At 36.5% G+C, this 12,368-nt stretch overlaps 1 long non-coding RNA gene across 1 annotated transcript; it reads right to left on the bottom strand.

Moving 5' to 3' along the window:
- Positions 1–1,361: 1,361 nt before the first annotated feature.
- LOC110863758 lies at positions 1,362–4,600 on the bottom strand. The gene is made up of 3 exons (XR_002549342.1): positions 4,471–4,600; positions 3,187–3,269; positions 1,362–1,472 (listed from the first exon to the last, which is right to left on the bottom strand). It is a non-coding gene; the product is annotated as an uncharacterized LOC110863758 (long non-coding RNA).
- Between the last annotated feature and the right edge of the window lie 7,768 nt (positions 4,601–12,368).

The raw sequence follows: 12,368 nt of genomic DNA, 5'->3' as shown, positions 1-12,368 counted from the left end.
CACACTCGACTACCCAGGTAATGGGGTTCGGCATAAACACTCTCGACGAGAGTTAAGCATACACTTTCCACTACCCAAATAATTGGGTTTGGCATAAACACTCTCAACGAGAGTTAAGCATACACATTCCACTACCCAAATAATTGGGTTTGGCATAAACACTCTCAACGAGAGTTAAGCATACACATTCCACTACCCAAATAATTGGGTTTGGCATAAACACTCTCAACGAGAGTTAAGCATACACATTCCACTACCCAAATAATTGGGTTTGGCATAAACACTCTCAACGAGAGTTAAGCATACACATTCCACTACCCAAATAATTGGGTCTGGCATAAACACTCTCAACGAGAGTTAAGCATACACATTCCACTACCCAAATAATTGGGTTTGGCATAAACACTCTCAACGAGAGTTAAGCATACACATTCCACTACCCAAATAATTGGGTTTTTCGCTTTTAACATAACTTCTTCTTTCAATCCGTATAACGGATTAAGCTTCTAGCCTTCATTAGAGCATTCAAAATCACTCGTTCAAAACAGATGGTAGCTTATTCTTATTTGACTTGTTCGCTAGAACCGGTCGACTCGCATAACTTTTCATAACCTTCGTTAGCATAACCAAATCCGCAATGGTTTGCTATTTCGTATTCGCTACAACATAGCGCCCACCTGCTACCCAGTTCTACCGGACATACCTGCAATAATTGCCACGGTCTCACGAACGTCATATGCTCCTTGCGTACTGGCCAGGTGCGCAATTTACACACTAGTTTCGTGCCTTCGTGTAATCATCGCCTTATGCCCGAGAAATGGGTTTCAGTTTCGTGCATATTTCTAAAACTCCCCCAAGACCACATCATTATCTTTCGTTTAATAATTACTCTCCCAAGGAGACCCTTTCCCTTTCTTTTGACATCGGTACTCATACATATTAGTAGTGTGTACCTGGGGTTAATTTGCCTATTTGCACCTTTGCCCGCCTTAGCGTTCATCCTATTCTGCATTCACGGATCATCCTCTCCCAATTCTTAAGCTTACCTTGCACATAACATATTATTAGTTCCCTTCAAATACATAACCTAACACATACTTACATTTGCTTTTGCCTTTAGGCCTCGATCGAGTCTTGGATTGTACGGGTTCTTTGTCACTAGAGCACACCGGTTTGAGTTCAAGCATTTGCCTCCTTTTACTTGATTCTCTCAAACCAGGGCTCTGATACCAACTTGTTACGCCCTAATTCGTATTTGTCAAAAGTCGCAGCGGAAATTCGTGCCATAAAATTTCTTTCATTACAAACTTCTTGACTTACTTGAAAGTTCGTTTTAAAATGTATCTTTTACAAAGATAAAATATAAGTCATGTTTACTAATAGTACATACTTAATTATTCCCGTACAATCTATCTCGTGACTCGGTCTTCGATCTCTAATTCTTGTGATAATTCGCCCGTTATCCGTATAACCTGCACTCACCACATACATTCATAACATTAGTACACATTATATAAACAAGGTTCATTCGCATATACTTCACATTTCGTAATCTTTCAACTTTAAGCATTTCACATGCGTATCCATTTCCTGGTGAGGCTTCAATAATGTACCTGCATTACTTTTCAATCTCAAGGTGCACCATTAATAACGTTAACCCTCAACGTGACTAAATTATGCATACATGCGTAACTACATACATATATACATACACATCTACATACGTACATATCTTCCCTACAATTTTACATACGTGTATACTCTCATACATGACTTATTACATACATACATATACTTCTACATACGTACGTACCTTTCCTACATCTTTACATACAGGCATACGCTCGTACATATCTTTATACATACATACATGCACATCCATATACGTACAAACCGTTCCTACATCATTATATACATACATACGCTCGTACATATCTTTATACATATATACATGCACATCTATATACATACAAACCTTTCCTACATCATTACATACATGCATACACTCGCACATATCTTTATACATACATACATACACATCTACATTTGTTCATACCTTTCCTACGTCATTACATACATGCATACCCTTATGTACATGTGCTAGATCACGCGTACCTCTTACATAATCATACACTATTTACATGGGTCTTAGACTTAGCTTTATAGCTCATAAACATCTAAGGGACCATCAAAATCATGTTTGGAAGGTCCGCCGTAGACCACGGATGACAAACCGAAGCCTACAATACATAAATTAACTTAAATAACAAGATTTCAACTTTTGGAGCTTGGGGAGGCCGTCGCCGACGCCCCTAGGGCCGTCGGCGACGGGCCTTGCATTTACCCGTAGCCCAAAAACCCGTAGACAGGAAATTAATCCGTCAGCACAAAAATTCACTTTCTGGAGCCCGTCGGCGACGCCCCCATACCCGTCGGCGACGCCCTCTAGAAACTGCAGTTTTCTGCAGTTCCGTTTCGTCGTCCGTATGCATTAAAACGCGCATAACTTTTGAACCGTTTACCCGTTTAACCTCCCGTTTCTTCCTACATGCTTGTAAATTCACATTCTATCATATCAACTTAAAATCCTACCTCCGGATTAAGGAAATTCTTAACTTACGTGCATTCGACATATTACCCTTTTCTAACTATTTGACCCGTTCGTGCATTTATCAACATAATCTGATTACTTAACCTTGACTCCTCATGAACCTTTTAATATCAACGTCATTTATCATAGAGGATTAAATTCTTGGATGTCTTACCTATTTTTAACATATTTTTGGTCAGAAGCTTACCTTGACCCGTTATGGGTATTTATGCATTAAGTAGTTTATGACATACAAAAACATACTCCACATTTTCATGCTTGACCAAAATATTATACTAATCGAATATCTTGATTCCAAACGACTTCTAAGGTCGTTTGCCCGATATACCTATCAAGGGCATTTTAGTCAATTATGCTATATCCTTAATAACAAAGGAATTTCTTGCATGAGTAACCAATCTCACTACTTAGCTACAATTTCTTAATCACACCTGCCTAGCTTGGATCAAACTAAGATCCGTTTAATACTTTATTGACATCATACAACTCATTCCTATTTGACCTCAATTATCACATATAATTAGATTGCATATAACATTACATAACAACTAAGAAGTGATTGCGGAATCACTTACCTCATGCATCCGTGTTCATATTTATTTCCTCGCCACTTCTTGACCCGTAGTCTTCCGTGCTTGATTCCGTCTCGACATGATTCCTATACTTCCATGTCATCGAAATCACATTCTTATTAGCATACGCAATCGTACATGATAACGATCATTTCGATCACATAATTCATACTTGAAGTCTATAGTCACTTCTAACAAGCATAATACATGTAACCAAGTTCATGTCATTTCAAACTCATGTAATCTGTCGTGTCACCGTATTAAACACACGCACGTCTAACACGTCATTAGCCTAACTCATGACACATATTTATTCCTAAATCTTACAGTAGCATTCATAAGTCGAACCATACCATTCGCATATTCGTTGACTTTTCAGAAAGTCAACCATCAAGCATACAAATTTCCAACTCAAGAACATATGTCCATAATGATGTTAGTGGACCATGCTAACGACACCCTATGCATTTTGTAATCATATTCTTGATCACATACAACCATATAATTACTTGTCTATGTACACACACATACACGTAATTCATTCCATTCATACTAGTATTTCTATATCTCCACAACTAACACTATAACACGTATTAAGCTAACCTTATACTATTCCAACAATGATTCTTTTTAAGACTCTCATATGCTTCACATATACTTCAAGTTCACAACTAGCGGATCAAACCACCACACGGTGTGCATCACATCATTTAAACGCATAGTGCAAGCCATTAGTGCACACTTCTACCCGGGAATGAAATCAACAAAATCTCCATGTGGAGTCAATCTAACACGTCTTCTTCATGGTAGTTTACTAACAAACACATCATTTTCACTCTTTATACATATTGACCCACAACTTGCATACAATTTCCTATATTATTATCACATAGACATTTCATCAAACACTTGGTGTGCGTACTATCATCTAAGCATAATGTACAAGTATATAAAGCATATCTCTACTAGTTCATCTTCACATAACATTTACAATCATTTTATTATACATGATTATTTCATCCTACATCAACCTATTCACCATTCATGTATCACAAACCAGATTATTCACCCCAAAATTCATATGTATGATTTCACTTGATTATCATACTTATACTAACTTCTTAAAAATTTGGGGTTTTGCCATAATCTTACCAAATCACCAAGGCCAAACATAAATTCTGCTCCAATCCATATTCTTAACCTCCAATTACACAAAGTGTTTCATAAACTCATGATTCGGGTGAAACCCAACTCCTACTATTCATCAAAACACAAAATTGAACTTACCACTCTATTGGGTATGTTGAGCTACTTGAAAATTTGAAGACATGCAATCATTTAACATCGCATTTCCTTGATGATTTGATGAACTTGCAAGAACAAGGGTTAACCCTTGTTTTTCCCCTGCTCTGATCGAACCAAAACACGCACCAGTGTGTGTGTTTTTTTGGTTTAACCCCTTTTTAATCCCTCACTTTCATTCTAATCCATCTAGCCCCTCATGTTTACCACTTAACATATTTGTCACAATTTTCTTCATTTAATAGTTTTGGCCATAAACTTTAACTAGGTAAAATGGTCTAAATTACTTATTTCGGGGTACATTATATAAAAATGTATGTCAATTATAAACATTCGGATTTTGGGGCGTTACATTAGCGCCTTTAATAACTATGGTAGAAATAAAAGGCGGAATGAAATGGATCATTACGAGAGAATGAAGAAATAGGTGTTTGGTTGGTCAATGGAATGGAATCACCCATTCCATAAGGCATTCCATACCCTCAAAATCATTCCATCCGCTCCCCATGTGTTTTTTTTTTTCATTCCATCCCATTTAGCACCATTCATCACCAACACCAAAACCCACCACCTTCGCCACCACCCACCACCACCATCGTCGCTTCCACCGGCAACCCGTCAACGCCTCCACCGCCACCCCGACAGCCACCACTGTCGCCGCCACCCCGACAGCCACCACTGTCACCGCCACCGTTGCCACCCGCCACCGCCACCAACCATCATCGCCGCCAACGGCAGTCGTCGCTGCCACCCACCACCACCGTCGACGCCACCACCACCGCCACAACCAACCACTGCCGCCGCCGCCACCCACCGCTACCTCTGCCTCCACGCTGTGACAACCCTCACTAAATCAGGTATCCGTACGACTTAATTAATAATTAATTACTGCTTGATTACTGTGCTTACTTGAACTTGTGAACAAACTGCTACTTGAATGCTGATACATGCATATTCCTGCATCATACTTTACATACCGTCACTACATTATTTACATACTGAACCTTAGTGACAAACATGATGCACAAAAGCACAGTAGCACTATGAACGGATAACCTATTGAACATGCTGATAAAGCCAGCATCAGGCAGACACTGCCTCTATGGCCTGTATGACAGAAATAGTTACTAACAGAAATAGTTACTACACTAGTGGTGAGTGTAGGGATACAAGGGTTGTAGAACTGCGTCTCTAGGAATAAGTTACAATGACTGGATGTGCCTAAAACGTACACTAAGCACAAAACTCAGCACTTTAATAAACAATTCAGCTTCTAGCTAACTAATAAAGTGCCAAAACATGAGAAAAATATCACCAGACACTTTCCAAAGTGTCAGGAATAAGTTGTGTCACTAAAAATGGTATTAACGACACTTTAAAGCTTTGTTTAACGCTTTAACGGATTACTATCCAACCGAACAACCGGACTATACCCGGAACATGAAAATATTGCCATTAACACTATTTATCTTTTTCTGAGCCAGTTAGGGTCCCTGAATACCCTAACACCCGCCATAAAGCACAACGCACAACTAACCGGGTTAATCCCTAACTTAACTAATCTAACCTAACTATAAACTAACTAACACTTGAAATCCAACCAAGAACCCCCCCCCCCTTTGGCCGATTTCGGTCACATTGTGACCATAAATTGTACCATTTGATTATTTTATTTCTTTGGTCCCATATCTAGAGAACATAAGCTCCATTGGATCTTAACTCAATTTTTGCCTATAAGTAACAAGCATTTACACATATGATCATTCTCATCTCACAAATCAACACAAACACTTCCTCTCTCTCTCTCTCAAAGGCTTCGGCCGAACACCCCTCTCTACATCCATCCATCTTTTGATTTCCTTCATCACATTTCAAGATCATATGTGATAAAAATATAATATTTTCGAGAAAAATATTTATATTTTGAAATTAGAAATAAAATATATATTTTTAAGTGGGACTTAATAATATATTTCGAACACACATGTATTAAATCCCCCATCCTTGGGAAGGAAATGAATACCAAGTATATACAGGAAGTAAACACGAAATAATTGTCTAACTATTTCCCAAAAACTTAAACCATAAAGTTAAGCACGGCCGTCCGTCTAATAGAGTTAGTACATGTAGGTCGTTGCACAGCTGCTTGACTTGGAGACATACTTGGTAGAGACGCACCGCTGTGAGTTTATGTCCCCCTTTTCTCTTAACTGTTTTCAGTTTTCTAAACTGCGGGGGTGAAATACATGTTACTTTGATTACAAGTACTTTATACATGGTATGGTTAGCGTAAGGAGGTTACTACTTAGATCATGTGAGTGGGTAGGAGCAACATGAGGTCATTAATCCTCATGGTAGGACCGAGGGACAGGAGCGGTAAATCTATCTGGGTGTAGCGAGCCCAGCCCCAGGCCAAACTAGAAACGGACCTCGGGGTGACTTTGTGCCCGACGCATAAATCCGCTAGGTTTGAGTCTCCCTACTTGCACTTCACACATATCAATGGCCTTGCAAACCATTGGTGATCTCAATTCCCTTATTTGCTACATGCCAGGATTTTTATACTTACCAAAGATTTATTTACTCACTTACACATGAACTCGCTCAACATTATTGTTGATTTTTCAACTTACATGTATTTCAGGGAATTAAAGGATCTGGCGCGGTATGACACGTTTTCCCGCTGCACTAGTTACGAGGTCATCCGGGTTTAGGGAATGTGACTCTTTCCTGGACAAGTCACAATCCTTAAACTGTGTTTATGTTATGTTGATGTTTATGTTTGTTGAACAATGTTTATGTCGTTAGGGTGTGTTCCCGTTGATACAATGTCGTTGTATTTGGTTTTCTTTAGAACTTATTTAAATGGATGATCTTGCATGGTTTTATTTCATATAGCTTTGTTATGGTTAAGCTATGGTATTAAGAAGTCACACCAAAATAACCACGCTTCCACAAAGCCAGGGTGTGACACATGCACCCCCGGGTCACCATCACCCGCCATCGCCGCCTGCACTGCCACTCGCCGCTGCCGCCACCATCCACTGTCGCCGCAACCCACCATCGTCGCCGCCACCCACAATCACTACCATCGACCACCACCCCTTACCGCTGATTTTATTCCTTCGTTTATCTTGCCTACCAAACAATACACAATAATAATTCATTCAATTCCCACATGGTAACCAAACAAGACATGGAATAGTAATGATCCATTGTATTTCCTTGTCCATTCCATTATCTCATTCATTCCATTCACTCGTCCATTCCATTACCCCGTACCAAACAGACCCCTAGTTTTTAGATAGGGGTGTTCAAAAAACTCGTAACTCGTAACTCGCAACTCGCTCGAAACTCACTCGAAAAAAGTTCGAAAAGAGCTCGGCTCGAAATTGGCTCGGTTTTAAACGAGCCAGCTTGGCTTGACTCGGTTTATAAACGAGCCGAGCTCGAGCTTGGCATGGCTCGGCTCGCGAGCTCGTGAGCCAGCTCGATAAGGTTTACATCCTTCATTTTTTGTCCCACATCGCTCAGAAAACAAAAACTAAGAGGGTATCTCCCCTATACAATAAGGTAAAGAAAATGTACTAAGTGAGTTAACTATTTATACTTGCATATTTAGCCATTTGGTTAAATATAATTGAAATTATGGCCCTTATTCTATGAAAAGATTCATCTTTAAGGCTTTTTAAGTCATAAATTTTGCGGTTCTTTGTTAGTTCGAGCTAGATCGAGCCGAGTCGAGTTAGCTCGAATTTTAATCGAGTCGAGCTCGAGCCTCAAAGCTCAGCTCGATTTGAAATTCGAGCTCGAGCCAAGCCAACTCGAACTGAGTTCGAGCCGAGCTCGAGTCGGTTCGAGCTTGGCTCGACTCGGCACATTTACAGCCCTATCTTTAAAGAATTTAAACTTATAATCATTTAGTTAGAAAATACACTCCTTTACCATCAGATTATCCCTTTAAAGACAAGTACTTGTCAAATATGAATATATATACATATATATTTAAAAGATTTAGATTTGGGTGAGAGAAACCGATTAATTAAACCAAAACCGAATTAATAAATACAGTTAAACCAAAACCTGGAAAAAACGAATTAAATTAAATAACCCAAACTAATAGGTTCGGTTTTGAGTTTTTAAACCACAGATTATGTTTTGGTTTTATTTAAACTAGCAATAAGACTCGCGCGCGTTGCGGCGCAATAACATTGCAAACACCAAATGGATTAGTCCAAACGTCGTGTGATGCGTTAAGCGTATGAAAACACGCGTTTTGACGTATCCGATTGAACTCAAAGTAACCTATATAAGAATTGCGATTGGATCAAAACGTAAAGTAAATCGAATTTATATGTGATCCGACTCATACATAGAAAAGAGACTACAATTTGACTCCACACGGTTTGAAACAAAATTTAAGAAACATACATAAAATATGCACGAATACATATTATATTTATCCTGACTCATCTCTCAAATCCAAATGTAGACCAACTCAAATTTATAGTACATAATAATATGCACGTAAAAAATGTTTTTTTTTAATGAAAACGTATTATACTTAATCTGACTGTTTTCCAGAAAAGTTTACGTCGAAACGTAGAGTAAATCATATATATACCGACACGTAAATAAAAATATGCACGTAAAATAGTTTTTTAAGTAAAGGAAGTTTAGCGGTAAACTCGAAACAAATTATAAGTAAAAAACTTAATAGCTTAAAAACGTTCGCAAAACCGTGCCAAGTAGCACCAATGCCACACAACTACTAGCGATCCCAACATTGAAAAAGTTCGTAAAAACAAAATAAATAAAAAAGGAAAAAATAACACCGAACGAAAGCAGACGTAAAATTGTTGAACCATGCCCGCCCGTTGCGGTGCGTTAATGCGAAGAATTAGACCGAAACATAGAAAAGAATAACTAAGTTGAACGGGGAAAATAAACGTGTTGCGACGAGCCTGTCAAATGGGAAAATATACCAAAAACGGTGAACCCCACACGCACGTTGCAGCGTGTCTTGCAAAATTTAGTAGGAACCGTAAAACGAATAACTTGTGAAAGACGAAAATTATGAGGGGCCAAAGATGAAAATAAAAAAATGTTATTGTAAAAAAATGAAAAGCATTGGGTTAGAAATAAAAAATTATTTTTTTAAAACTCTCCATGCATGGGATGTAACTGAAGCAATATTTTGTTGCTAATTTACAGGTTATAGTTATGCCCCCAAATTTATTATTTTGGAACAAATTTTTAGGGCAAAATGTTTCAAATCCAGATTCATTAAAAATGGACTAGAAAAAAATTTGCCAAAAGTTTAAGGCCCTAATTTATTTTTAGGTCAACTTTTTTCAGGGTCTGACATTTCAAACACAAATGTAAACCTAAAAGAATCGACCTACGACCAAATTGAACCAATATGTAAAACTAACGCTGGTCAATTTTCATTTCCTTTTCCTTTTAGTTTTGAGTCCAAAACCGACTTAAACCGAACTATAACCTTTGAGTCCAAAACCGACTTAGGGTGAAGGGGGTGCTCACCTAATAGGTGAGTCCCCTCTCTTACGCCAAACCAATCCCCGTGTGCCACGTCAAGTCCCCTCTTAAACTCCCCTAACACCCCAATTTGATGGCGCCACTCCCCTCTTAACTCCCCTTATTTTTTTATTCAAAAAAAAAAAAACAAAAAAAAACAAAAGCTTTGATTGGTTGATGCTCAGCTGGCCCACCAAACTTCCCCCCTCCTCCATCGGTGAATCCATGCCCAAGTTCAACCCCGAATCGGGACCCCGCAGTGATGGCGGCGGTGTTCCCGATCGGGGAAACCCCTCACCGAAGCCACTCCCCGACTACGCCCCGGACACCCTTAAACCTTAAACATGTAAAACTAACGCTGGTCAATTTTCATTTCCTTTTAGTTTTGAGTCCAAAACCGACTTAAACCGAACTATATATTCCCCTATTTAGATGTGGTATGTGTGTCACACACTATGAACTTTTATTGAATATTAACAGGTGAGAGAAATGTTATATATAAATACTAGGTTATAACCCCGTGTATTACACGGGTTGAATAAATGAATTTTATATACCAAATAATAAAACATTATCTTTTTAAAAGCCTCCTTTATTGCACGGGTTGAATAAATGTAATTTTATATATTAAATAATAAAATAAATCATATCTAGAAGGACCATATGTATTGTACGGGTTGAATAAATTTAATATTATATACCAAATAATTAAAAAAAATTATATCTTTAAAACCATTGTATTACACGGGTTGAATAAATGTAACATTGTTTACCAAATAATAAAAAAAAGTTATATTTTTAAAAACCCCCGTGTATTACATGGGTTGAATAAATATGATTTTATATACCAAATAATAAAAAAATATATTTAAAAAAACTAATGGATTTTTTTATATTTAAAGTAGGATTTGATTGAATATTAATCTAAACTAACGGATTTTTTTTATATTTAAAGTAGGATAAGATTGAATATTAATCTTTATTTATTTAGTTAATATAAGATTGAAAAATCATATGATTGAATAGGTGGGAGGTTGTATTATGATAAAACGGTTAACCGTACTGAATAATAAAGATAATAGTGATTGTTGAACAAATTAATTAATTGAATTTAACAGAAACATTTGTGGTGTTAGGCGGATTTTTTTTAATTATTAGAAAGTTAATATCAACTTTGGAATTTGTATGAATTCTTATTAGATTTGATTGAATATTATTGATAATAAAAATTTGTATTAGATTAGATTTTAGATTTGATTAAATATTATTAATATTAAGAATTTGTGTTAATTTAGATCAAATATTATTATTTTTAGTATTATTAATAATTTTAATCAATTAAATGAGAGAATAACAAGTGTCTCAAAACAGGTTTATTTTATTAGATAGTATAGATATGTTTCTAATGCTATACAAGTCATTAGTAACAAGATCAAGTCATTAGTAACAAGATCAGAAAGATATTTCAACTTTAATATATGAAAATTGATATCATGAACAGATCTACGAAGAATATTCCTTAAATTGATATCATGAACAGATCTACGAAGAATATTCCTTAAAAAAATAATTTTTAAAAAGTTGAACCAACCTCTATATTATAATAATGTGTTGGTCTATTTGAAATTTGGATAAATAACTATATTTTGAAAGATGCAACACATTAGTTATGCTTTAAACATAATACCCTTTCAAATATATTGTCTGTTAATGGGGATCATTTCTAGAGACTTTAGCTTTTCAATTCTTTACAGACGATATAAAAACCAGATTTTTACTAAACATGACAATTTAGAAAAGAAAAAAAAAAACAAAAACAAAACAAAACAAAAAACAAGGAAAACACGCTCTGGATGGTAGAAGGCTTGATGCTCAACTCGATCATGAATCAACCAAGTGGCGTCCGTAAAATATTTGTAAAGAAATTTTTTTTTATTTGTAATAGTGTCTAGTTTTAAAATATATACATATATAATATTAGGGGATGACAACGATCTGAAAATTCATTGGTAGGATACTAGGATTGCACATGACCACATATTGATAAAAGAAAAACACGTCACTCTCAATTTTACTCAATTTTAACCATCATCTATAATCTTGTTAACTTTCAATATTACTCAAACTTTAAAGCTTGTATGATTTTTCTTTTTTTTTTTTACAACAAATTTTGATCACTAACGGACTAATATAAGAAAAACTCATTGTAGGAAAAGCTTGTATGATCTTATCAGTGAAAATAAAAGTTATTACCTATTGTTAACTTTCAAAATTACCTCAAACTTTAAAGCTTGTATGATCTTATTGGTGAAAATAAAAGTTATTACCTAAGGCTGTGGGGTATG

This window comes from Helianthus annuus, chromosome 6 (genome assembly GCF_002127325.2).
Source record: "Helianthus annuus cultivar XRQ/B chromosome 6, HanXRQr2.0-SUNRISE, whole genome shotgun sequence".
In the NCBI taxonomy this organism is placed as follows: Eukaryota; Viridiplantae; Streptophyta; class Magnoliopsida; order Asterales; family Asteraceae; genus Helianthus; species Helianthus annuus.
The sequence above is the reverse complement of the archived record's forward strand: the minus strand, read 5'-3'. Positions and strand labels throughout refer to the sequence as shown.